We start from the raw sequence: 25332 nt of genomic DNA, 5'->3' as shown, positions 1-25332 counted from the left end.
AGTGTCTTCTGGCCATTCGAAGTTCATCTGTTGTGAATTCTCTGTTAAGTTCAGTACCCCATTTTTTAATTGGGTTAATTAGAGATTTAGTGCCTAGTTTCTTGAGTTCTTTGTATATTTTGGAGATCAGTCCTTTGTCTGATGAGGGGTTGGTGAAGATCTTCTCCCAGTCAGAAGGCAGCCTTTTTGTCCTACTGACAGTGTCCTTTGCTTTACAGAAGCTTCGCAGTTTCAGTAGATCCCATTTATTCATCGTTTCTCTTATTGTCTGTGCTGCTGGGGTCCTACTTAGGAAGAGGGCTCCTGTGCCTATATCTTGTAGACTACTTCCCACTTTCTCTTCTATCAGGTTCAAAGTGGACGGATTAATGTTGATGTCTTTAATCCATTTGGACTTGATTTTTGTGCATGGTGATAGATATGGATCTACTTTCATTTTTTTACAGGTTGACATCCAGTTATGCCAGCACCATTTGTTAAAGATGATTTCCTTCTTCCATTGTATACCTTTAGCTACCTTGTCAAAAATTAGGTGCTCATAGGTTTGTGGGTTAATATCCGGGTCTTCTATTCGATTCCAAAGGTCGATTTCTCTGTTCTTATGCCAATACCAAGCTGTTTTCAATACTGTAGCTCTATAATAGAGTTTGAAGTCAGGGATGGTAATGCCTCCTGAAGTTCCTTTATTGTATAAGATTGTTTTGGCTATCCTGGGTTTTTTGTTTTGCCATATAAACTTGATTATTGTTCTCTCAAGGTCTGTGGAGAAGTTTGATGGGATTTTGATGGGGATTGCATTGAATCTATAGATTGCTTTTGGTAGAATTGCCATTTTTACTATGTTGATTCTCCCAATCCAAGAGCAGGGAAGGTCTTTCCATTTTCTGGTATCCTCCTCAATTTCTTTCTTCAAGGACTTAAAGTTTTTGTCAAATAGGTCTTTCACTTCCTTGGTTAGAGTAACCCCAAGATATTTTATGCTATTTGTGGCCATCATGAAAGGTGATGTTTCTCTGATTTCCCTCTCCGCTTCTTTATCCTTTGTGTATAGGAAGGCCACTGATTTTTTGGAGTTGATCTTGTATCCTGCCACGTTACTAAAGGTGTTTATCAGCTGTAGGAGTTCTTTGGTAGAGTTTTTGGGGTCACTTATGTAAACTATCATATCGTCAGCAAATAACGAAAGTTTGACTTCATCCTTTCCAATACGAATCCCCTTGATCTCCTTATGTTGTCTTATTGCTATTGCTAGAACTTCAAGCACTATATTGAAGAGGTATGGAGAGAGTGGACAGCCTTGTCGCGTTCCTGATTTTAGTGGAAAGGCTTTGAGTTTCTCTCCATTCAGTTTGATGTTAGCTGTCGGCTTGCTGTATATTGCTTTTATTATATTTAGGTATGATCCTTGTATCCCCAGTCTCTCCAACACCTTTATCATAAATGGGTGTTGAATTTTGTCAAATGCTTTTTCAGCATCTAGTGAGATGATCATATGGTTTTTTCTTTTAGTTTATTTATATGATGTATTACATTGATAGATTTGCGAATGTTGAACCAGCCCTGCATCTCTGGAATGAAGCCGACTTGATCATAATGGATAATTTTTCTAATGTGCTCTTGGATACGGTTTGCCAGTATTTTATTGAGAATTTTCGCGTCGATGTTCATGAGTGAGATTGGCCTGTAATTCTCTTTCTTGGTTGTGTCTTTGTGTGGTTTTGGTATTAGGGTAACTGTAGCTTCATAAAAGGAGTTAGGCAATGACTCTTCTGTTTCTATATTGTGGAATACGTTAAGGAGTATAGGTATTAGCTCTTCCTGGAAGTTCTGGTAGAATTCTGCATTGAAACCATCTGGTCCTGGGCTTTTTTTGGTAGGGAGATTTTTGATAACTGCTTCTAATTCTTCGCGACTAACAGGTCTATTTAGATTGTTCACCTGTTCTTGGTTCAACTTTGGTATATGGTACTTATCTAAAAAAAGGTCCATTTCTTTTACATTTTCCAACTTTGTGGCATATAAACTTTCGTAGTAAGATCTAATGATTCTCTGAATTTCCTCTGCGTCTGTGGTTATGTCCCCCTTTTCATTTCTGATCCTATTAATTTGCACGTTCTCTCTCTGCCGTTTGATTAGTTTGGATAGGGGTTTGTCAATCTTGTTGATTTTCTCCAAGAACCAGCTTTTTGATTCATTGATTCTTTGGATTGTTTTCTCTGTTTCTATTTTGTTGATTTCAGCCCTCAGTTTGATTATTTCCAGTCTTCTACTCCTCCTGGGTGAATCAGCTTCTTTTTTTTCTAGAGCTTTCAAGTGTGCTGTTAGGTCTCCAATGTGTGCTTTCTCCGTTTTCTTTATTTGGGCACCTATTGCTATGAACTTTCCTCTTAGCACTGCTTTCATAATGTCCCATAGGTTTGAGTATGTTGTGTCTTTGTTTTCATTAAATTCAAGGAAGTCTTTAATTTCTTTCTTAATTTTGTCCTTGACCCAGGGGTGATTTAGTAGTTGACTGTTCAACTTCCATGAGTTTGTTGACTTCCTGGGGTTAGCATTGTTGTTGAATTCTAATTTTAATCCATGGTGATCTGACAAGACACAGGTGGTTACTAATATTTTTTTGTATCTGTGGAAGTTTGCTTTGTTACCGAGTATGTGGTCAATCTTCGAGAAGGTTCCATGAACTGCAGAGAAGAAGGTATATTCTTTCCTATTTGGGTGGAGTGTTCTATAGATGTCTGTTAAGTCCATTTGATTCAATACCTCCAATAAATCTCTTAATTCTCTGTTTGGTTTCTGTCTGATTGACCTGTCCATTGGTGAGAGAGGAGTGTTGAAGTCTCCTACTATTAGCGTGTGTGGTTTGATGACTGCCTTGAGTTCTAGAAGAGTTTCTTTTACCTAAGTGGGTGCCTTTATATTAGGGGCATAGATATTCAGGATTGAGACTTCTTCCTGATGAATTGTTCCTGTTATGAGTATGAAATGTCCATCTCCATCTCTTCTGATTGATTTTAGTTTGAAGTCGATTTTGTTAGATATTAGAATGGCCACACCCGCTTGTTTCTTAGGTCCATTTGCTTGGAAAACCTTTTCCCAACCCTTTACTCTGAGTAGGTGTCTGTCTTTGTGGTTGAGGTGTGTTTCTTGTAAACAGCAGAATGTTGGATCCTGTTTTCGTATCCAATCTCTAAGTCTGTGCCTCTTTATAGGTGAATTGAGTCCATTGATATTAAGAGATATTAATGACCAGTGGTTGTTGACTCGAGTCATTTTTTTTGGGGGGGGTAGTAGAGTGTATGTGTTTTCCTTCTTTGAGTTGTGCTAGTGAAGGGTCGCTAGATGTCTGAGTTATTGTAGTCAGTGTTGGCAATGTTGGATTCCTTGGGATGTAATTTTCCTTCTAATATTCTCTGTAAGGCTGGATTAGTAGTTACGTATTGTTTAAATTTGTTTTTATCCTGGAATATTTTGTTTTCTCCGTTGATAGTGAATGAAAGCTTGGCTGGGTATATTAATCTGGGCTTGCATCCATGGTCCCTTAGTTTCTGCAGTACCTCTATCCAGGACCTTCTGGCTTTCATGATTTCTATAGAGAAGTCTGGTGTAAGTCTGATAGGTTTACCTTTATAGGTTACTTGACCTTTTTCCTTTGCAGCTCTTAATATCCTTTCTTTAATCTGAATGCTTTGTGTTTTGATTATTATATGGCAAGGGGATGTTTTTTTCTGATCCAGTCTATTCGGTGTTCTGTATGCTTCTTGCACCTTCATAGGAATATCACTCTTTAGGATGGGAAAGTTTTCTTCTATAATTTTGTTGAATATATTTTCTGGACCTTTGGTCTGCAATTCTTCTCCTTCTTCTACTCCTATTATTCTTAGATTTGGTTTTTTTATTATGTCCCATATTTCCTGAATGTTTTGTGATGAGAATTTGTTGGATTTGCTGTTTTCTTTGGTCAGGGCATTTATTTTCTCTATGGTGTCTTCATAATCTGAGATTCGTTCTTCTATCTCTTGTATTCTATTGGTTATGCTTGTTCCTGAAGTCTCTGTTTGTTTACCTAGATTTTCCATATCCAGCCGGTCCTCGGTTTGTGTTTTCTTCACTGCCTCCATTTCAGTTTTCAATTCTTGAACTGATTCCATTACCTGTTTGATTGTTTTTTCTTGGTTTCCCAGGGTATCATTTACGAATTTACTTATTTCATCAAACTTTTTGTTATATTTGTCTTCTATTTCTTTACTCATTTCTTCCATCTTTTTGTTATATTTCTCTTCTATTTCTTTAAGTGAGTTATTCATACTCTGTTTAAGAGACTCTATTGCTTTTATAATGACACTGTTTTCCACTTCTTCCGGTATAGGGTGTTCAAGTCCTTCTGTCATAAGATCGCTGGGATCTGGTGTTTTCGTGTTGTTTTTCAGATTGTTGGAGGAATTCTTGCCTTGGCGCCTGCCCATCTCTTCCTTCAGATGCTCTCCAATGGCTCTTCCCTCCGCTGGGTCTTTTGCTACTGGATTAATGCCCCTTGCTACACCAGGAATCACTTTGCCTGCAGCCTTAGGTTGCTGCAGGCAGACTATTAGAACAAAGGGATTTCCGTCCCTTTGCACTCACCGCCTGTACATCCCGCGGTGCCCACCCCGGCTGAGATGGAGGAATTTAAGCCCCGAAAAAAGGAGAGGGAAGGGTATGGGTTCCAGGCAGAGAGCTGGTATGGTTTTGCAGGAGAGAGGGATTTGCTGGGGAAGCTGCCCCTTTGGAGTAGTCAGGGAGATAAGGGTGGCGGGAGTATTGTGTGTTCCCTAACCGGCCTTGTGTGGCGGTCAGGAACAATACACTTACCCCTCCACAGGATCAGAGCCCCTCGCTGGTCAGAGGTGCCCCTGCCTGCAGTCTTGGCTTGCTGCAGGCCGGCTTTGGAACAAAGGGACTCCAGTCCCTTTGCACTCACCGCCTAACCTGGCCTGCGGTGCCCACCCCGGCTGAGATGGAGGAATTTAAGCCCTGAAAAAAGGAGAGGGGAGGGTATAGGTTCCAGGCAGAAAACTGGGATGGCTTTGCAGGAGAGAGGGATTAGCTGGGGAAGCTGCCCCTTTGGAGTAGTCAGGGAGATAAGGGTGGCGGGAGTATTGTGTGTTCCCTAACCGGCCTTGTGTGGCGGTCAGGAACAATACACTTACCCCTCCACAGGATCAGAGCCCCTCGCTGGTCAGAGGTGCCCCTGCCTGCAGTCTTGGCTTGCTGCAGGCCGGCTTTGGAACAAAGGGACTCCAGTCCCTTTGCACTCACCGCCTAACCTGGCCCGCGGTGCCCACCCCGGCTGAGATGGAGGAATTTAAGCCCCGAAAAAGGAGAGGGGAGGGTATGGGTTCCAGGCAAAAAGCTGGGATGGCGTTGCAGGAGAGAGGGATTAGCTGGGAAAGCTGCCCCTTTGGAGTAGTCAGGGAGATAAGGGTGGCGGGAGTATTGTGTGTTCCCTAACCGGCCTTGTGTGGCGGTCAGGAACAATACACTTACCCCTCCACAGGATCGGAGCCCCTCGCTGGTCAGAGGTGCCCCTGCCTGCAGTCTTGGCTTGCTGCAGGCCAGCTTTTGGAACAAAGGGACTCCAGTCCCTTTGCACTCACCGCCTAACCTGGCCCGCGGTGCCCACCCCGGCTGAGATGGAGGAATTTAAGCCCCGAAAAAAGGAGAGGGGAGGGTATGGGTTCCAGGCAGAAAGCTGGGATGGCTTTGCAGGAGAGAGGGATTAGCTGGGGAAGCTGCCCCTTTGGAGTAGTCAGGGAGATAAGGGTGGCGGGAATACTGTGTGTTCCCTAACTGGCCTTGTGTGGCGGTCAGGAACAATACACTTACCCCTCCACAGGATCGGAGCCCCTCGCTGGTCAGAGGTGCCCCTGCCTGCAGTCTTGGCTTGCTGCAGGCCGGCTTTTTCCAGGTCCATTTTTTTTTAACATACCCTCTTCTATCTGTCTGAAACCCTACCCAGCCCTCATCCAACCCCTCATTGCTTTTCCAACTTCCATTTTCTTAGAGTGAAACTCTAGCCAGCTCTCTGAGTGGACAGTTTTGGGTGTGGAGCATGAATTGTGGGTATTGTAGTCATTTTGCCTTCCAGGGTTTCTGATTGGGCAGCATCGGTGTCACATTGGTAGGGATTTGAGTCCCAGGTAGCTGTGTCAGGAGAAGAGCAGGTGATCCCTGAGACAGGCATGTACCTGAGATGAAGACACTTGGACTCATTTCTGCAGATGTAAGTCTAACTTTTTAAACATATTATTCTGTTCACCGCTGTTATGGGCTACACATTGGGAAGTTCATACGTTTCAGAAGCTTTAACTAGTGGATTGATTTTTCTTTTCTAAGCCCTACTTGAAAAAAACAGGAAGGAAACTTAAGCAACAAACTTGTAGGACAGAGTTAGAGCAACATTTTGAGATACAGTCTTAGGTAGATTGTTTTAAAAAGAATGAACATGTACAACATGCAAATCAAATTATTAAAAAAGGGAAGAACTCACTTTTACTTGGCTGGGGGGATACGTGGTTTTTAAAAAATCTGAAAATACTATTTCAGAAGGCTTCAGATGTGTTGAAACGATTGAACTTTGGAAACTGGTGAAGCTGGATTGACCCAATGTAACAGGGTGCTTCCACTTATGAAGCCCCCATTCCTTCATTTGTGAACAGAACTTAGGCTACCACACAAAATCATACTGTACTTAGCACGTGCTAGACAGGACCGGACAGAGGGAATTACCCTCATCTACATTGTCAATTAAGCTTCAGAAGCTGATCAAAAAGACACTTCCATGAGGTGACTAAGTCAGTCAGTTTTCACAGAAACGGAAGGTAGAGTGGTGGTGGCCAGGGTCCGGGAGAAAGAGGAAGTAGGGGATGTTTTATGGGTACAGAGTTTTCGTTTTGAACAATGAAACCATTCTGGAGACGGTTTCTACAACTGTGTAAATTTACTCAGTGCTATTGGACTTTATAAATAGTTAGGATTGTGTCGTTATGGTTTTCCACAATGAAATGACCAAAAAGAATGTAGTAAAAAAACATGATGCCTTCCGTTTATTAAGGTATCAGTAATTCTTTAAAGCATATCTGAATCTGTATTCATTGTGCCTAATTTCAGATTAATATTGAGTTGCCCATGCCAGGGTCTTGTGTCTACATCATAATAGTTAGGAGTAGATGTTGATGTACATTAAGCATGTTTTTAAAGTTGTCTGGATCTTAGTGGTAATCTTTCCATGCCCACCTTTATATAACTACATGATTAACTCATAATGATGAGTTTTTCAGGATTTCCTAGGTACAGAGTCTACAAATTGTGAAGTGAGTTTTATTAATTGCTACAATGGACTTGGAACTTTAATTATAATTCATTCAGAACACTTAAATACGTTATTTATTACAGCTTCTCACCTTCCCTGTAGCTAATTTTAAGTAGAATATTTTTAACTGCCTATGTCTAAGAAATAATTAGGAATATTAAGCCACAGCTTGCTAAAAGTCATCTTATGTTTTTATGTGCTATCAAAATTGAAAGACAAAATATACTTTGAAATTATATTGAACTTGAACATGTGATATTTTAATTTTCAGTAAATCCTTTCTCAAAAAAACCCAGGTATGTCCCGTTATATGTGAACAGCATTCCCTATGGTATTTGGGGACGACTGAAGGCAAACCAGTATTTTCTATGAGATATGCCATCCACATGTGAACTTTTTAGAAACTATGACAGTGCAGAATGAAAATATAACTGGTGGGATGTTTCAGAAGTACCGAATATATGGTGCTTAGTCCCTAATAGCTGAAATTGACCTATAGTCTGGCTTCTGGAAAAAAAGTATTTTTTATTTGTTTAATAAAGGTTTTGAGCCTTTATTAAAGGCACTTTATTCATTGCCTTCAGTAGGGCTGTAAGAATGTCTCAAGTAAACATTTTCTTTGTAATTTAATTGATTTTTATTGAACTCTACATTTTTCTCTGCTCTCCTCCCTGCCCCTCCATCTCCTTCAAGCCTCTCCTAAGGTTCCCATGCTCCCAATTTACTCAGGAGATCTTTCCTTTTTCTACTTCCCATGTAGATTAGATCTATATATGTCCCTCTTAGGGTCCTCATTGTTGTCTAGGTTCTCTGGGATTGTGATTTGTGGCTGGTTTTCTATGCTTTATGTTTAAAGAACACTTATGAGTGAGTACATGTGATAATTGTCTTTCTGGGTCTGGGTTACCTCACCCAAAATGATGTTTTCTAGCTCCATCCATTTGCCTGGAAAATTCAAGATGTCATTATTTTTTTCTGCTTTGTAGTACACCATTGTGTTAATGTACCATATTTTCCTTATTCATTCTTTGGTCAAGGGGCATTTAGGTTGTTTCCAGTTTCTGGCTATGACAAACAATGCTGCTCTGAACATAGTTGAGCTCATGTCCTTGTGGCATGATGGAGCATCCTTTGAATATACACCCAAAAGTGGTATTACTGGGTCTTGAGGAAGGTTGTTTCCTGAAATTTCTGAATTTTCTGAAAAATCACCACACCGACATCCAAAGGGGCTGTACCAGCTTGCATTCCCAACAGCAATGCAGGAGTGTTTACTTTTTCCCACAGCCTCTCCAGCGTAAGTTGTCATCAGTGTTTTTGATCTTGGCCATTCTTTCAGGTGTAAAATGGAATCTCAGAGTTGTTTTGATCTGCATTTCTCTGATGACTAAGGATGTTGAACATTTCCTTAAGTGTCTTTCAGCCATTTTAGGTTCCTCTGTTGAGAATTCTCTGTTTAGGTCTGTACTCCATTTTTTTATTAGATTATTTGTTCTTTTGATGACCAATTTCTTGAGTTCTTTGTATATTTTAGAGATCAGAACTCTGTCTGATGTGGGATTAGTGAAAATCTTTTCCCATTCTGTAGGCTGTCGTTTTTTTTCTTGTTGACTGTGTCCTTTGATTTACAGAAGCTTTCAGTTTCAGGAGATACCATTGTTTCTCTCAGTGTTTGCGCTACTGGGGTTATATTTAGGAAGTGGTCTCCTGTGCCAATGCATTCAAGTGTACTTCCCACTTTCTCTTCTATGAGGTTCAGTGTGGCTGGCTTTAGGTTGAGATCTTTGATCCATTTGGACTTGAGTTTTTGTTTGGTGATAGATATGGATCTATTTTCATTTTTCTACATGTTGAAATCCAGTTATGCCAGCACCATTTGTTAATTATGCTTTCTTTTTTCTATTTGAATTTTTTTTTTTTGCTTCTTTGTCAAAAATCAAGTGTTTGAAGGTGTGTGGATTAATATCCGCGTCTTTGATTTGGTTCCTTTGGCCTTCCTGTCTGTTTTTATGCCAATACCAGGCTGTTTTCAGTACTGTAGCTCTGTAGTAGAGTTTGAAGTCAGGGATTGTGATGTCTCCAGAAGCTTTTATTTTTTTATTGTACAGGTTGTTTCAGCTATCCTGGGTTTTTTGCTTTTTTATATGAAGTTGAGTACCATTCTTTTCGAAGTCTGTGAAGAATTTTACTGGGATTTTGATGGGCATTGCATTGAATCTGTAGATTGCTTTTGGTAAGACTGCCATTTTTACTTTGTATTAACTTTGTATTAACTCTGCCTACCCAAGAGCATGGGAGATCTTTCCATTTTCTGGCCTCTTCTTAAATTTCTTTCTTCAGAGATTTAAAGTTCTTATCATACTAATTTTCCATTTGTTTGGTTAGAGTTACTCCGAGATATTTTATGCTACTTGTGTCTATTGTAAAAGATGATGTTTCTCTGATTTCTTTCTCAGCCCTTTTATCATTTGTGTACAGGAGGGCTACTGATTTTTTTTTGAGTTACTCTTATATCCTGCTACATTACTGACAATGTTTATGAGTTGTATAAGTTCCTTGGTAGAATTTGTGGGGTTGCTTATGTAAACTATTATATCATCAGGAAGTGGTGAGAGTTTGACTTCTTTCCCGATTTATATCCCCTTCATCTCCTTTTGGTGTCTTATTGCTCTAGCTAGGACCTCAAGATCTATATTGAATAGATATGGAGAGAGTGGACAACCTTGTCTTGTTCCTGTTTTCAGTGTGATTGCTGGGAGTTTCTCTCCACTTAGTTTGACGTTGGCTCTTGGCTTTCTGTATATTGCCTTTATTATATTTAGGTATGTTCCTAGTATCCCTCTTCTCTCTAAGACCTTTATTATGAAGGGATGTTGTATTTTGTCGAAAACATTTTCAGCGTCTATTGAGATGATCATATGGCTATTATTTTTCAGTTTGTTTATATGGTCGATTACTTTGACAGATTTTCATATGTTGAACCATCCCTGAATCTCTGTCATGAAGCAGAATTGATCATGGTGGATGATGGTTCTGATGTGTTCTCGGATTTGATTTGCTAGTATTTTATTTAGTATTTTTGCAATAATGTTCATGAGTGAGATTGGTCTATAATTCTTTTTCTTAGTAATATCTTTCTGTTGTTAGGGTATTGTAAGTCCTGGTCTCTGGTCTCCATATTTAGAGGCCCTTTCTCTGTGCCTGCTAAACCTTGACCCCTCCCCGGAGGAGGGTCAAGACAGCACAACAAAATCTTGACCACTCCCCCAATCTTAACTGCTCTCCAGGAAAGTCCTTTCATGGTCTCCCTCACCCTATGGTCTCATTGGCAGGGCCACCTGAGAGTAAAGGAATCCCATTAAACTTGGATATTTTTTAATTTTGCTTGTTGTGATTTGATTTGATTGGGATTTTAGTGTTGGCAGAGAGCTTGTATTATGAAAATTCCTAACAGGTATCAGGGTAATTGTAGCCTCATAAAAAGAGTTTGGCAATGTTTCTATTGTGTGGAATAATTTGAGGAGTGTTTGTATTAGCTCTTCTTTGAAAGTCTTGTAGTATTCTGAGCTGAAACCGTCTGGTCCTGGGCTTTTTTTGGTTGGAAGACTTTTGATGACTGTTTCTATTTCTCCAGCAATAATATGTCTGTTTAATTTGCTTGTCTGGATTTGATTTAATTTTGGTAAGTGATGTTTATCCAGAAAGTTGTCCATTTCCTTTTATGTTTTCCAATTTTCAGGAGTACAGGTTTTTCAAATGTGACCTGATGATTCTTTGTATTTCCTCCATGTCTATTGTTATGTTCCCCTTTTCATTTCTGATTTTTTAATATGAATATTCTCTTTTTGCCTTTTGGTTAGTTAGATTAAAGTTTGTCTATTTTGTTGATTTTCTCAAGGAAACAACTCTTTATCTCATATATTCTTTGTATTGTTTTCTTTGTTTCTATTTTGTTGATTTCATCTCTCAATTTGATTATTTCCTGCCTTCCCTAGTACTCTTGGGTAAGTTTGCTTCTTTTTGTTCTAAAGTTTTCAAATGTTATGTTAATTCACTAGTGTGGGATTTTTCCAGCTTCTTTAGGTAGGCATTTGGTGCTACAAACTTTCTTCTTAACACTGCTTTCATTGTGTCCCATAAATTTGGGCATTTTGTGTGGCCATTTTCATTGAATTTTAGGAAGTCTTTCATTTCTCCCTTTATTTCTTCCTTGACGCATTGATGCTTCAGGTGAGCATTGTTTAATTTCCATGTGTTTGTGGACTTTCTGGAATTGCAGTGGAATTCTAGTTTTAACCCACGGTAATCTGGTAAGATACATGGGCTTATTCTAATTTTTTTGTATTTGTTGAGATTTGTTTTGTTATTGAGTATGTGCTCAGGTTTTGAGATGGTGCTGAGAAGAAGGTATATTCTTTTATGTTTGGTTGGAATAGTCTATAGATGTCTGTTAAGTCCATTTGAGTGATAACATCTGTTAGTTCCCTTATTTCTCTGTTCATGTTTTGTCCTTTCCCGTCAGACCTTTCCAGTGGTGGTAATGGAGTTTTGAAGTCTCTCACTATTAGTGCAGGGGTTTAATGTATGATTTAAGCTTTAGAAGTGATTTTTTTATATATGAGGTTATCCTTGTATTTGGGGCATAGATGTTTAATAGAGATATTTCCTTTTGATGGAATTTTCCTGTGACTAATATGAAGTGTTCTTTTTTTGTCTCCTTTGATTGATTTTAATTTGAAGTCTATTTTGTTAGATATTAGGATAGCTACACCTGCTTGTTTCTTAGGTCTATTTGATTAGAATATTTTTTCCTAACCCTTTACTCTGAGATGATGTCTGTCTTTGAGGTTGAAGTGTATGTTTCTTGTATGCAGAAGAAGGATGGATTCTGTTTTCATAGCCAATATGTTAGCCTGTGTCTTTTTATAGGTGAGCTGAGTACATTTATATTAAGGATACAAATGACCAATGATTGCTATCTCCTGTGAATTTAGTTTTTTTGTTGGAGATTTTAATTTGTGCGTTTTCCCCTTCTATGGAATTTGCTGCTATGAGATCATCAATTGTCTATGTTTTTGTTCATGTAGCCAACTTCCTTGGGTTTTCTCTCTAGTATTTTGTATCAATCTGGGTTTGTGGCTAAGTGTTGTTTAAATCTTGTTTTGCCATGAAATTTCTTGTTTTGTCCTTCTACAATGATTGAAAGTTTTGCTGGGTATAATAGTCTGGGCTGGTGTCTGTGGTTTCTTAATGTTTGCATAATGCCTGATCATGACCTTCTGGCTTTCATTTTCTCCAATGAAAAGTCAGGTGTAATTCTGATAGGTCTGCCTTTATATGTTACTTTGTCTTTTTCCTTTGCAGCTCTTAATATTCTTTCTTTATTCTGTATGCTTAGTGTTTTGATTATTGTGTGGCGACGTGACTTTTTTTTTTTTTAATCCAGTCTGGTTTTTGTATGTTTCTAGTATCTTTATAGGCATATCTTTCTTAGGTTGGAAAATATTTCTTCTATAATTTTGTTAAATATATTTCTGTGTTTTTGGCTTGAACTTCTCCTCCTTGTTCTATACCTATTATTCATAGGTTTTGTCTTTTGATTGTGTCCATATTTCCTGGATATTTTGTGTTAAGCTTTTGTATTTAATGTTTTTTTTTATGACTAATGAGTCTATTTCTTCTATTGTATCTTCAGCGCTTGTGATTCTTTCTTCCATCTCTTGTAGTCTGCTGTTCATGCTTGCATTTGTGGTTCCTAATTGTTTTCTCATGATTTCTGTTTTTATAATTCCCTCAGCTTGTGTTTTCTTTATTGTTTCTATTTCATTTTTTAAGTCTTGAACAGTTTCTTTCATCATTTGATTGCTTTTTCTTGGTTTTCTTTAAGGGATTGTTGATGTTCCCTATTTTTTGTTTTGTTTTTAGCTCTATTTCTTTGAGGAAATTTTTTGTTTTCTCTTTAAGAGTCTCAACTCTTAAAGTTATTCTTTAGGTCATTTTCTTCTGCTTCATCTATATTTGATTGTTCAAGTCTTGCTGTTGCAGGGCCTCTAGATTTTCCTGCTGCCCTGTTGCGCTATGTAGTGTTGCGTGTGTTCTTATCCTGTTTCCTCATCTTTTCTTCTAATAGGTGTGGTTGGGCTGTCTGTGATTCTGGTGATTAATCTTCTAGGTGCCCGTGAATCCAAGGCTCAGATGGTTGATCCTCGTTGTACAGTCAGTGCCACGGTTCTTGTTACCCTGTTCATTACTCTGTGTTCCTGACTTCCAGGCTTTGCTCTGCTCCCATGGAGTTTGCAGTCTCAGGCCTGCTCTGGCCTAGGTAGTCAGCTCAGACCTTTTTCTGTAAATGTCCATAGTCTTTATCCGTTCCTGCAGAGGTCCCTGGCTTGTGGTTGGTCCTGCAAAGGTCTGGCTTTGATCTACTCCCTCAGATGTCCCAGACTTGGGTGCATCCAGCCCGCAGAGAACCTGGCTCAGGCTTACTCCCTCAGAGGTCCCAGACTCTCTCCTGGAACTGTAGATGTTTCTGGCTTCTGCTTATTCTTTGGGTTTTTGAGACAGAGTTTCTCTGTAGCTTTCGAGCCTATCCTAGGGCTAGCTCTTGCAGACCAGTTTGACCTCAAACTCACAGAGATCTGCCTGCCTCTGCCTCCCGAGTGCTGGGATTAAAGGGGTGTGCCACCACCGCCTGGCTTTTTTGTTGTTATTGTTGTTTTCAAAGTTTTAACATTTATTTATTTTTTTTACATATAGAGTGCTCTGCCTGCAGGTATTGTGGTAGGTCAGAGGAGGACACTAGATCTTATTTTAGGTAGTTGTGAGTTATTATGTCCTTGCTAGGACTCGAACTCAGAACCCCTGGAAGAACAGTCAGTACCTTAACCACTGAGCCATCTCTCCAGTTCTCTGCCTATTCCTTCTGAGGGCCTAGACCGAAGCCCAGACCCACAAAGGTCCTGGCTCAGTCCTACTCCCTCAGAGGTCCCTGACTCACGTCTAGACCTGAAGAGATCTCTGGTTCTTGCCTACTCCTGCAGAGGTCCCAGACTCATGCCTAGACTCACAGAGTTCCTGGTTCAGGCCTAGTTCCTGAGAATTCCTAGACTCACTCCCAGATCCACAGGGGTTCTGGTTTAGGTCTACTCACTCAAAGGTCCCAGATTCACACTTGGACCTGCAGCCATCTCTGGTTCTGCACTTGCTCATCAGTTACTGCCCTGTACCTGTTCCTGTGGAATTTGCTGTCTCAGGTCTGCTCTGGCCTATTTCGCTCACTCAGTCCTGCCTCTACAAATGTCCCTGGTCTGGATCCGCTCTGGTGGAGCTCATGCCTGCTCTGGCCTAAGTAACTGGTTTAGTCCTGCTCCCATGTAGCTTGTTGCTGGCCCAGTCCTGCTTCTGCCAATGACCCTGGCCTGGATCTGATCCTGCTCCCATGGAGTTCAGTGTCCCAGGCCCTCTCCAGCTCAGGTCTCTAGCTCAATCCTGCTAGCTCAATCAAGAAAAAAAAAATCTAGCTCAATCAAGCAAACGTTTTCTAACCCAAAAGATAAATACTGAAAATAATTAGCAGGAGGAAGGGTCACTAATTGGTCACCGAGGGGCTGCTCAGGGAGTCACTACTGCTAATCTCACAGTTTAAAAAGTGTGATGGTGGAGCTGGAGAGATGGCTCAGAGGTTAAGAGCACTGACTGCTCTTCCAGAGGTCCTGAGTTCAATTCCCAGCAACCACATGGTGTCTCATGGCCATCTATAATGAGATCAGGTGCCCTCTTCTGGCATGCAAGCATACATGGAAGGAATGTTGTATACATAATAAATAAATAAATCTTTTTTTAAAAAAAAGTGTGATGTCTGAATGGCAGTGACGAGATTAAGAAGCAGCTTTTCTAAGTCTTTATTTTGAACTAAAGGCACTGGGAGTTAGAGAAGTGAATGTATAGGAGTTAATCAAAAGCAAAACAAAAAGATACTGGCAGGAGGGCAGTGACAGTGTAATGAATTTCCCGAGGGTAATGGGTAAAGTAGTGGACCTTTAGCTGGGCCTAGAAGAATGGACAAAGCTGGGCTCTCCAGAGAAAGATGGGAGATTATTGGGTGCACAGCAGCAGTTTTCAGACTTTGAAGCTAAAAGGCTGACAGCAGCACTTTGGGCATTGGGAATAGAAGTGGACCTATAAGCAGAGAGGGAAACTACATTGGTCACCAGAAGCATAGTAGGAGAGCAAGTGCTGTTCGCAACAGTAAGACCTAACTCCCACTTCAGCCTGCGCCACTCATTCTCTTCGGAGTAAAACTAAGAGCCTCCAGGCATGGAGGGGAAAAGAAGGCAGTGGAAAGATGCCCACTTTATCTGTGAAGTGACGTTCTCTTGGGGTTTTCTCTTGATTACTGTAGGACCACCTTTCTCAGAGGTATACATCAGAGATAAAATATTCATTTCTGAGAACAAGCAGAAATGTTTTCATGTCTAACCAAGAGATGGGATGGTTTTTTTGCTGCTGTTATTTGTTTGTTCAGGAATAAGAGAAATTTTGTACATTTAGTTTTGCTAATATAGAAATAATTTTTTCCAAAGGAAAAATATAGGATAATTGAATATAGTTATTATGCAGATTTGTGTATTTGTCTCAAATTCACGAAAAAATAGTATTAAAAAATAAGGAAAAAAGGTATTCCTTAAGCGTAGGTATCTCCAAACTTAAGGATCTTCTCAGAGTATATTTTTGTTTTACAATCTTTAAAGGTTTTTATTTATTTATCTATTTATTTATTTATTTATTCCACTGCTGTGAGAGCATATCTACAGCAGATCTATTGCTTTGGATGTGTAGGCATTTTATGTAGACATTAAAGTATACATTATTTATTTGTAACTCCATCTTTTCTCTCAACATATTTTCAGATTAATCTATGTTGATTCTACAGAATGGCCCATTAATTCCCACAACTCCATTTTGTTATAATGAATAGAACTGTGAGATTCTCCATCTCATTCTCTTACAAACTTCAGAATAATCCTAGAGAATTTTTCTAGGAGTGGTTTTGCTGATCCAGAGGTATATTTGTCTTGTTTTATAAAATACTGAAGAAATGTGTTCCAACATGTTTATACTACACTGTTTCCCCAGACAAAATCAGACTTCCTCTTTATTCACGTTATGGGCAGGTTTGTTGGTAAAACTGGAATAAATTATCTTCCTGGATATAAAGGAAAGTGTGGGTACTCCTGTCATTTTAGAGATTTTGGTATTTTTGAAACATTATAATCTCTAAAGTATGATTAACTATTTTATTTTAAATTATCTCGTTTCTTTCCTTGTTGACTGTGAAAGAGATTGACTAACTGTTCCTTTTAATGATATTTAGTTTTGTTATAATTAAATTAAAATCAATAATAATAATGATATTAATAGTAATGCCTAACATTACTAGAATACTTTCTTATGTCAAATAATGTATTAAATTTACCTCCCTTAGTTATTTTTTAGAGCCATATGATAGTTTTTACTTAGATAACATCAAAGAGGATTAAAATTCTTGAAGGATTAAAATAAATGCTATTTTTTTTTAGCTGAAGCTTTCTTCAGTTTAAATTTGCCTAATAAGTACCAAATTTCTTGCTTACAATGTGACCAAACTTTACAAATCTTTGTACACTTGAGAGAGGAAATTGAAGAGGTAAACTTGGAGGGAACAGCTTTTAGATAATATGAAAGTGGGGACTGCATCTGGAAAAGTTAAGCAATTTATTCAAACATTAATTCAACAAATAATTTCTGAGTATATACTATATGAGAACTGAGCTATTTAGAAATACAGCAGTAATTAGGAAAGACAGCACCACTCCTCACTACCGACTAAGCTTGGGATGGGATATTTGGGGAGAACAGAGAAAAAGCACATAAAATGAGAGAAAAGGTGGGGATCCTGTAAATGTCAAGGTTTTCCAGTGTCAGCCTAAGGAGTGTGCACATTTCCCCGTGAGTCAGCACAAGGCAGTTGGCCACAGCCGTTCCTTATTCATTAGATATTTGTCCTATCTGCAGCTCTCTTAGCACTGTGGACAGAGGGAGTAAGGCAGTCTTTATTAGAAGTGGCATAGAAGGTATAAAAATTATAATAGAGTATGAGAATGAAGTCATGTGTTTGTATCAGGTAAATACCTAATTCTGGGTGTGGTAGTGTGGCCAGCAGAGAGAAGACCAGGTAGAAGAAGATATACCAAGGTATTTGGGGGTATCATTTTCATTTTTAAGTTTAATATAGAAATACGTTGAGTTGGTCCATTTAGTGTTAATTGCATGTGTATGATTTCAAACTGACCACTTGGTACTGGATAACCAAATAGGCTCTCGTCTCTGGGGAAAACTTTCTTCAGCCCTCAGCATTCCTTAGTTGTAGTTCTTTATGGGAAACTTCGTATGTTTCCGTATAAACCTGTCTATCAATGTTTTACTCATTCAGGACTTGTTTAAGCAGTTAGATTGCTGAGGTATTGTGGATGAAGCCTCCGTTTCATTTTTAGGAGGCCCAATTTCACAACAGATTTCCTGCCCTCCTTATATTTCCTGCCCCCTTTATAGTCTTTGTACCCCCTTTTCTGAAATGTTCCCTGAACCTTGGGTACAGGTGTTTTTGTGTTGTTGATGTGTCAACTGGGGTATCAAGTGGGGTAGGGTACCCTATGTTCATTTGTGCTCTGTATTTTAGACAGTTATGGTTTTCTGAATCATCTTCATCTGTAGCAAAAAGGAGTATTATTTTTAATGAGGGCAAGAGGTCCACTTACTTGTGCATACATGAATAAATATTGGAACGCAGTTAGAAAGTATACTGGTTTAGTAAAGTGGTGATAATATGTTCTCCTCAGGAGACCAGATAGTTGGTTAGGTTCAGAGTGCCAGCCATGGTTTTTCTCCTGTTGAGAGAGCTTTAAATCCAGTTAGAGAACTGTTGGTTACTGTCAAGACATGAAGACATGAGGACCACTATAGTACCCTTAGAGATATCTTGCAATGCTGGTCTTTGTGTGGTTCACAGGCATCAATCCTGTGTGGTTCTGTTGGTTGCTTCCTTCCCTTGGAAGCTTGCATGGAAACTTAATGTACTATGAAAGCTAATCCTCAAAAAGGAGATTTTCAGATTAGATCCATCTCAGATTCTCAAGTCCTGTGTCCAAAGTACACAGTTTCTTCAGAAATAGGCATTTATCTTCAACATCTGGGAGGTAACCAAAGGCAACATTAATTGCCTATGTTGTTTTAGAAGTTTCATGGACTCTCCTGACCAGAGTATTAAATATTCTTAAAGAAGATAGATTAAACATTTTATAAAAACAATACATGGTTTTTTTTTTGCAAAAGCATTGTCTGGTTACTGTAATAAGTTTAAGAATCATAATCATATTACCATGAATGAACTTTTTTAACTTTGGGTGTGTGTATCTTAGTGTGTTTGTACCTAAAATAGATATCCAGAATGCTAAGTGACAGAAAAAGTGTATGGCCTTTTCATCTCGCTTTGCTACACATTACTAACTGTTATATCACCATTACAACTATTTTTCAATAAAGGTTTTGATTAAAGGCAGTGGGTGGTGCACTTATTGCAACAATTTCTTGAGAAAAATAGAGGACATTCACAAAAGAAGTGAAACTAGTGATGGAGAGTGATGGGAGTGATAATTGCATAGAATTTGCTTGTTGAGGAACATGCCTGAAGAGCAGGGAGGGTCAGATTGATTCTGGGTGATCTCACACTTTCTCATACTGGTAGCTTATTGAGTGGGTAATAGTGTGTTTGTTCCTTTAGATAAGAAGACAGGCGCAACAGGTTTAGGGAGAAGGTGATTTGAGTTGATTTGGGTGGACTTTGACATGTGTGGTCTTCCATACAAGGAAGTAACTGGGCAAATTTTGAGTCACAGTGTAAATGGATTAGATATGGATATGGAAGGTGCAGTTGCCGTCATTGGTGTGATTGTCCCTTCTAGTTGGTGTCTCTGACAGAGCAACAGCCAGTCAAGAATGAATACGAAAGGCCAAAGAAATGGGGGAAATCCCACTTAGAACAGAGTCAGTGAACAAAAAATGAAAACTTTTCAAGAATGGAGAAGTTGGAAGTGTGTGTCACAGAGAGGTCAATGAAAAATGATGTCGTGTAAGTTTCATTACAATTCTTGTCCAGAAGGATTTCTCCAAGTTTTGCAGGGACAGTCTTATGTTTCAGAAAAATTACATTTGGGGTAGTGGATAGAATGTCTTACAGAAGAAAAGATAAAAACAACAAAAGGAGGATTGGAAAACGATCTAGAAGGGATAATAAAGACTAAACCAGAGCAGAGATCACAGCATAAATAGAAAAAGGCTGGGTCATTTGGATTTGTTACCTTGATTGCTGTGGGATATGAGAAAAAATGCTGAGCATCAGAGGGCTCTAAGATTTTAGTGTAAAATGAATGAGAAGACTGGAAACAGTCAACGAAGGCAGAGTGACATGGGAGTGTCTAGGGAGAGCTGTGGCTGAAGGGTATTTGTATGTACACACAAGTGTGAGGAGCATTCTCAGAGACATACTGAGGTTAACTTCAAGGTTCTGCATCTCAGGAGAAGGATTTACATGAGACTCAAATATCAATTAACTTTTTCTATAAAAACTGATATTTTGAATGAGGAAGAAAACTGGGGCCTTTCAAAGAGATTAATGGACGTGAGAAGAAAATAAATAAGACAAAATTTAGAAATAGTTAAATATGTATTAGAGGGAACCACTGCAGGAAACAGGGAAGGAAATGGTCAAGTAACTGCAGGAAAAATTACTGAGACCTTAGCTCAAGAGAGCAGATGAGAGCTCATTAGACAGCCAAGGTCAAGGCCTAAACGGACAACAATCCCAGAGAAGCAGGGAACGAACCAAGCAGATAATCTGGACTTCTTCCAGTGTTCATCTCACTTGGGAAAGCTCTGTGATGCTGTGATTTACATCCTCTCCAAGCAAAGTTTTCCAATTTCTTCCTTTTTTTTGGTGCATACTATTAAATATTTACAGTGAAGTCTGTAAAGTGGATTTTAAATAATTTTCTTAATTAATGAATTCATAGGAAATATTTTATGACTTGACTACATTGCTCAGAAATTACCTGCTTTGACACCATGCCCATTTATGACAGGTAAAGCTTATGTGCCTTATAAAAATTAATATCCTTGCACATTTTCTCTTCTTAAATTAGTTTTTAAGAAAATAAACTATTTTTAATGTCAGAAGTGGTATTGGGCCATATAAATGTACTTGAGGAAAAATTTCCCCTTGACAAGCATATCATATATAGTGTAATTCTAGATCTATCTATTGGGGTCATGGGGAGAAACTCTTAAGGCTTCGATAGTTAGAAGTAGGGAGTTTTCATCAGTGTCTGCAGTGTTACTAAGTTGGTTTTTCTCTTTTTGGATAGTTATAATAAACAGGAGAAAGAAACAACTATTATTTGCTATTAATATAACTAATGCAATCCAGTTTTTAAGTAAAATGGCTAAATCTTTCTTATTATCATATTACTTATGAAATTACATGTTGTATTAGGATACTGATGTTTCAATTCATTTTCTGTCTTCTTGTGTATAAAGAAAATCTTACAAATCTTCTGTTTACTTGAAAACACAAACACCCTTGTTCATTCATGATTTTAGAGGTTGGTGTTATTAAATAATTGGTTGATTATGTGTGTTCTGCTTAGAATTGGGTTGAAGTTATAATATGTTAGGCTATCAAAATTGAAAAACAGATGCTGGGGATATTATAAGAAGTGAAAGACTTAAAACACACTAAAATATAGCAAACAAATGTATGCTTCAATATATTTCCTAATATCCATGTACAGATAAAAGAAAAGTATGCTGTTGAGCCAGTGAGATGGCTGAGCAGGTCAGAGAGCTCGGTGCTGTCAAGCCTCACAGATTGAGATCAATCCTCAGGACTTATGTGGTAGAAAGAGTGAACCAGCTCAAGAAGTTGTCTTTTGGACATGGACAGTGGCATGCATGAATTCATATGTGTATACACATACCACATTATCACACAGACCCACAGATATACAAAATAAATAATAAAGTATTAAAAAATGCTTAATATTGCTTTGTATTTTTGGGTGTCAAACTATACCAGGCAGGTATCACTCATCAGTGTACTCAAAGTCATTTTTACATACAAAACAATTCCACAGATTATAGAAGCACACACATATGTTTATTTTATATTTCATTTTGCAAATGTAGCATATCTCATTTCCACTACTTTACTATTTATATCTAGTGATGGAATCCTATTGCATATTAAGGTACACTAATGCATTTACCTTAGTTATTCTAATAGTAATAAAATCTCAAGGGTAAAAAATTGAGATAAAAATCAGATAAATCCAAAGAACATTGGAAGAATGAACATTTGACCCCACTCTCCACACTTCCCAGATGGAAAAGCCCACAAAACCATCCCAACCTCCTCTTAATTTCTTCCTGTACCCTTTGTCCATCTTCCTAGGTCCTCCAACAGATCTTTGGCTAATTCTGGTCAATCAATCACTCACTCTGCCCTTCGATTCAAGGTTTAACTTTATTGGCATAGTAGAGTGGCAGTGTGAACAATCCTCCCACAACAGCACACCTTTCTTTAACCATGGTGGTCCTGCATTTCCCAGTATCTGATAGTTACCAGAAAGCCAGTTTTACCAGTTTTAATCATTTTTGCACAGGAACAAAATGTAAAGGGGGGAAAGTTAGCTCAGAGTCTAGAACAATTGATTTCAGATACCTTAAAGTGAGCTGGCAAAAATCCCAGCTGGAAACATTTCCATAGCGTTTAAAATTAATTTCACCTCCAACTAAACTCAAACTGGGAACAGACATGCTGAATTTGTGAGAATGATTTCAGAAGGCTATCCCAGTTCTGAGAGGCAGAGAGGGGTGGTGCTGTTCTTTCATGACAGTTTATAGGATGTGGCTGCCCCTGAAAGGCTGATATGTTGCTCTGCTAGCAATCAGAGCTCTAAGAGGCATGGCTAATTTAAGAGTTGGATGCCTCACCTGTGTCACAAACATTGCTGAAAGCTTCTGTGCATCTCTTAAACTGAGGGCATGGTGATATATAGGGGACACACACACACACACACACACACACACACGACACATTTGCAACAACAGTTATAAACATCAGCCAGGTCCATAATAGAGGACCAAACATAACCTTGTTTTTTGTTTGTTTGAAAGATGGTCTCTCTACATAGCCCTGGGTGTTCTGAAACTCAATGTGGAGACCAGGCTGGCCTTCAACTCTTAGAGATCCACCTGTCCCTGGTTTGTGATTGAATTAAAGGCATGGGCCACGACATCTGGCCTCAAAGGCAATTTGAAATCATTCAAGTAGAATACAAATGTTCTGTTCTACTTCTTCTCTACCTTCCTTATCCTCAGGCTGTGGAATCATCAATACTCCAGCAACTTGAGGCCAGGTGGTGGGAGAAGTACTGTAGCAGAGGGTAGAAGCAGGCTGTATCTTCTTCTGAACTCCAAAGTCACTGATGGTGGGGAGGTCGATCTACACCAGGAGCTTGGCATGCTGGTGGGAAGTTTCCTGAATGACAGACACATAGAGGTAGAGAATCTACTTTAATCTATTTACAAATTTCAAAATAAAATACTTTTTGATATTTAAGTTCTTAATTTGCTTACATATATCATAGTAATGAAAAATTCATCCTGTCCACTACCTAATAATTCTGGTCTCAGAAACACGCTATAGGTCCAGGGTATAGTCAGGTCAGCATGGCCATCTTCATTGCCAGTTTAATTAACTTTGGATTTTTTTGGAAGCTGTTATTTTCTATAAAGGCTTTTTGGTGTTTTTTTGTTGTTGTTTGTATCAGAGAGCAGTGTGATAAAAAAAAAAAAACACTTTTCCCTCCACTTGTTTTAGTCAGAGCAATTTATCATAACAATAGAAAAATTTTACAATTTACAAATGAAAATAAATGAGATTCATCAAGAAAAATACTGCTTTGTACTAAATATTTCATACTCTGAAGCAAACTTCTTTATCTTGTGGGGGAGGGAGAGTAGTACAAGAGCCAATTGGAAGAAAATAAAAGGCAGGCATGAGGATGCAGCCCGAGATCCCAGCACCAGGGAAGCTGAGGCAGAAGGAAATGAGTGTGTCAGTCCTGGCTACATACTGGGTTCAAGGTTAGATCTGGTGAGATTCTGTCATAAGAAAAGGCGGTTAATTTACTGTAAGATGTGAAATCTGCTTCCTTTCCAAGATGACAGACTGAATCTACCTAATTAATTTCCCCCACCATATGAGACTGTGACATTTTTGTAGTTGAGAAATGGGTATGACCTGATTCATCTCTTGCTTACCACATCTCTCCTATTACTCAGCCTCTAACTGATGGACTATTGATGACTCCAAAGTCTGAGGATAAGGATAAGATGAAGGAAAATAGAATATTTTTATCCTACGTGAATGATTGGAAAAAGCCTTTATTCCTTAGTCAGGTAGGTAGCATAGGTTGGCATTTTTGGATGCAGAATGTTTGTGAAAATATTCAGCTATTGACCTCAACCTCAGTGGATCTCTGAAACACAGGCTGAAACTACACAGAGAGGACCAAACATGGGCTGTGACTGCACAGGGTCAACCAAGAGAAAACACCAAGAGAGCACAAAAAGAGAGCAGGCCATGGGAGACCTCAGTGAAACCCTGAATCACAGGTAGCAACAGTATAGATCAAACCAAGAACAGTTCCCAAAGGCACAACAACTGCAAGGATTTGACCAAGGGGCAAAAGCACTGCTGGCACCAATTGGAGGAAGAGATAGGTAAGCGCCAATGCAAGAATTCATTCTACATTCTAAAAAGCAAAATGATGACATCAGAACCCAGTGGTCATGCAACAGGAAGACTTGATCATCCTAACCCAGAAGAGGCAGAAGAAAACAATTTTAAGTCTAACTTTATGAGGACGATAGAGACCTTTAAACAGGAAATGAAACATTCTATTATAGAAATGAAGGAAAAGACAAACAAAAAATGGAAGACATCAGTAAATCTCTTAAAGAAACCAAAGAAAACCAAGAAAAAATAATTGAACACATGAAACAAACAGTTCAAACAGTTCAAGACTTGAAAACTGAAATAGAGGCAATAAAGAAAACACAAACTGAGGGAATTCTGGAAAGGAAAATCTTGGTAAATGAAAGGGAGCTACAAAGGCAAGTATAACCAACAGAATACAAGAAATAGAAGAGATAATCTCAGGGGTTGAAGATACTACAGAAGAAATAGATTCATTGAGCACAGAAAACATTAAATTTCCCAACCTAAAGAAGGTTCTTCCTATGAAGGGACAAGAAGCTTACAATACACCAAACAGATTGAACCAAAAAGAGAAAAAGTTTCCTCCCCAATCCTGAACATCTATGCTCCAAATACAAGAGTTCCCACATATGTAAAAGAAGAATTACTCAAGTTTAAATCACAATTAAACCCCACACATTAATAGTAGGAGACTTCAACACCCCACTCTCCCTAATGGATGGGTCAACCAGACAGAAACTTAGCAGAGAAATAAAAGAAATAACAAGTGTCTTGATTTAAATGGTCTTAACAGACATCTACAGAACATTTCACCCAAACATAAAAGAATATACCTTCTTCTCAGCACTTCAAGAAAGCTTCTCTAAAATATTTGGTAACAAAGCAAAACTAAACAGATACAAAACAATTGTAATAAGCCCCTGTATCTTTCGGATTACCATGGTTTAAAGTTAGAGTTAATAATAACACTTATTGCAGAAAGCTTACAAACTCATAGAAATTGAACAATGCTCAACTGAACCACCCTTAGATCCAAAAGGAAATAAAAAAAGAAATTAAAGACTTCATAGAATTCTACTAAAATGAAGGCACAACATACCCAAAC

At 38.6% G+C, this 25332-nt stretch overlaps 1 long non-coding RNA gene across 1 annotated transcript in view; it reads left to right on the top strand.

Moving 5' to 3' along the window:
- The first annotated feature begins 6137 nt into the window (after window positions 1-6137).
- The window catches only part of LOC146892536 (uncharacterized), a 37919-nt gene continuing 18724 nt past the window's right edge, over window positions 6138-25332 (top strand). The window contains exon 1 of the long non-coding RNA XR_015739321.1: window positions 6138-6262. This is a non-coding gene — a long non-coding RNA (uncharacterized LOC146892536). The remainder of the gene's footprint in view (window positions 6263-25332) is intronic.

This window comes from Myodes glareolus, chromosome 11, assembly GCF_982192425.1.
Source record: "Myodes glareolus chromosome 11, mMyoGla1.1, whole genome shotgun sequence".
In the NCBI taxonomy this organism is placed as follows: domain Eukaryota; kingdom Metazoa; phylum Chordata; class Mammalia; order Rodentia; family Cricetidae; genus Myodes; species Myodes glareolus.
This window is presented reverse-complemented; position numbering and strand designations above follow the sequence as displayed.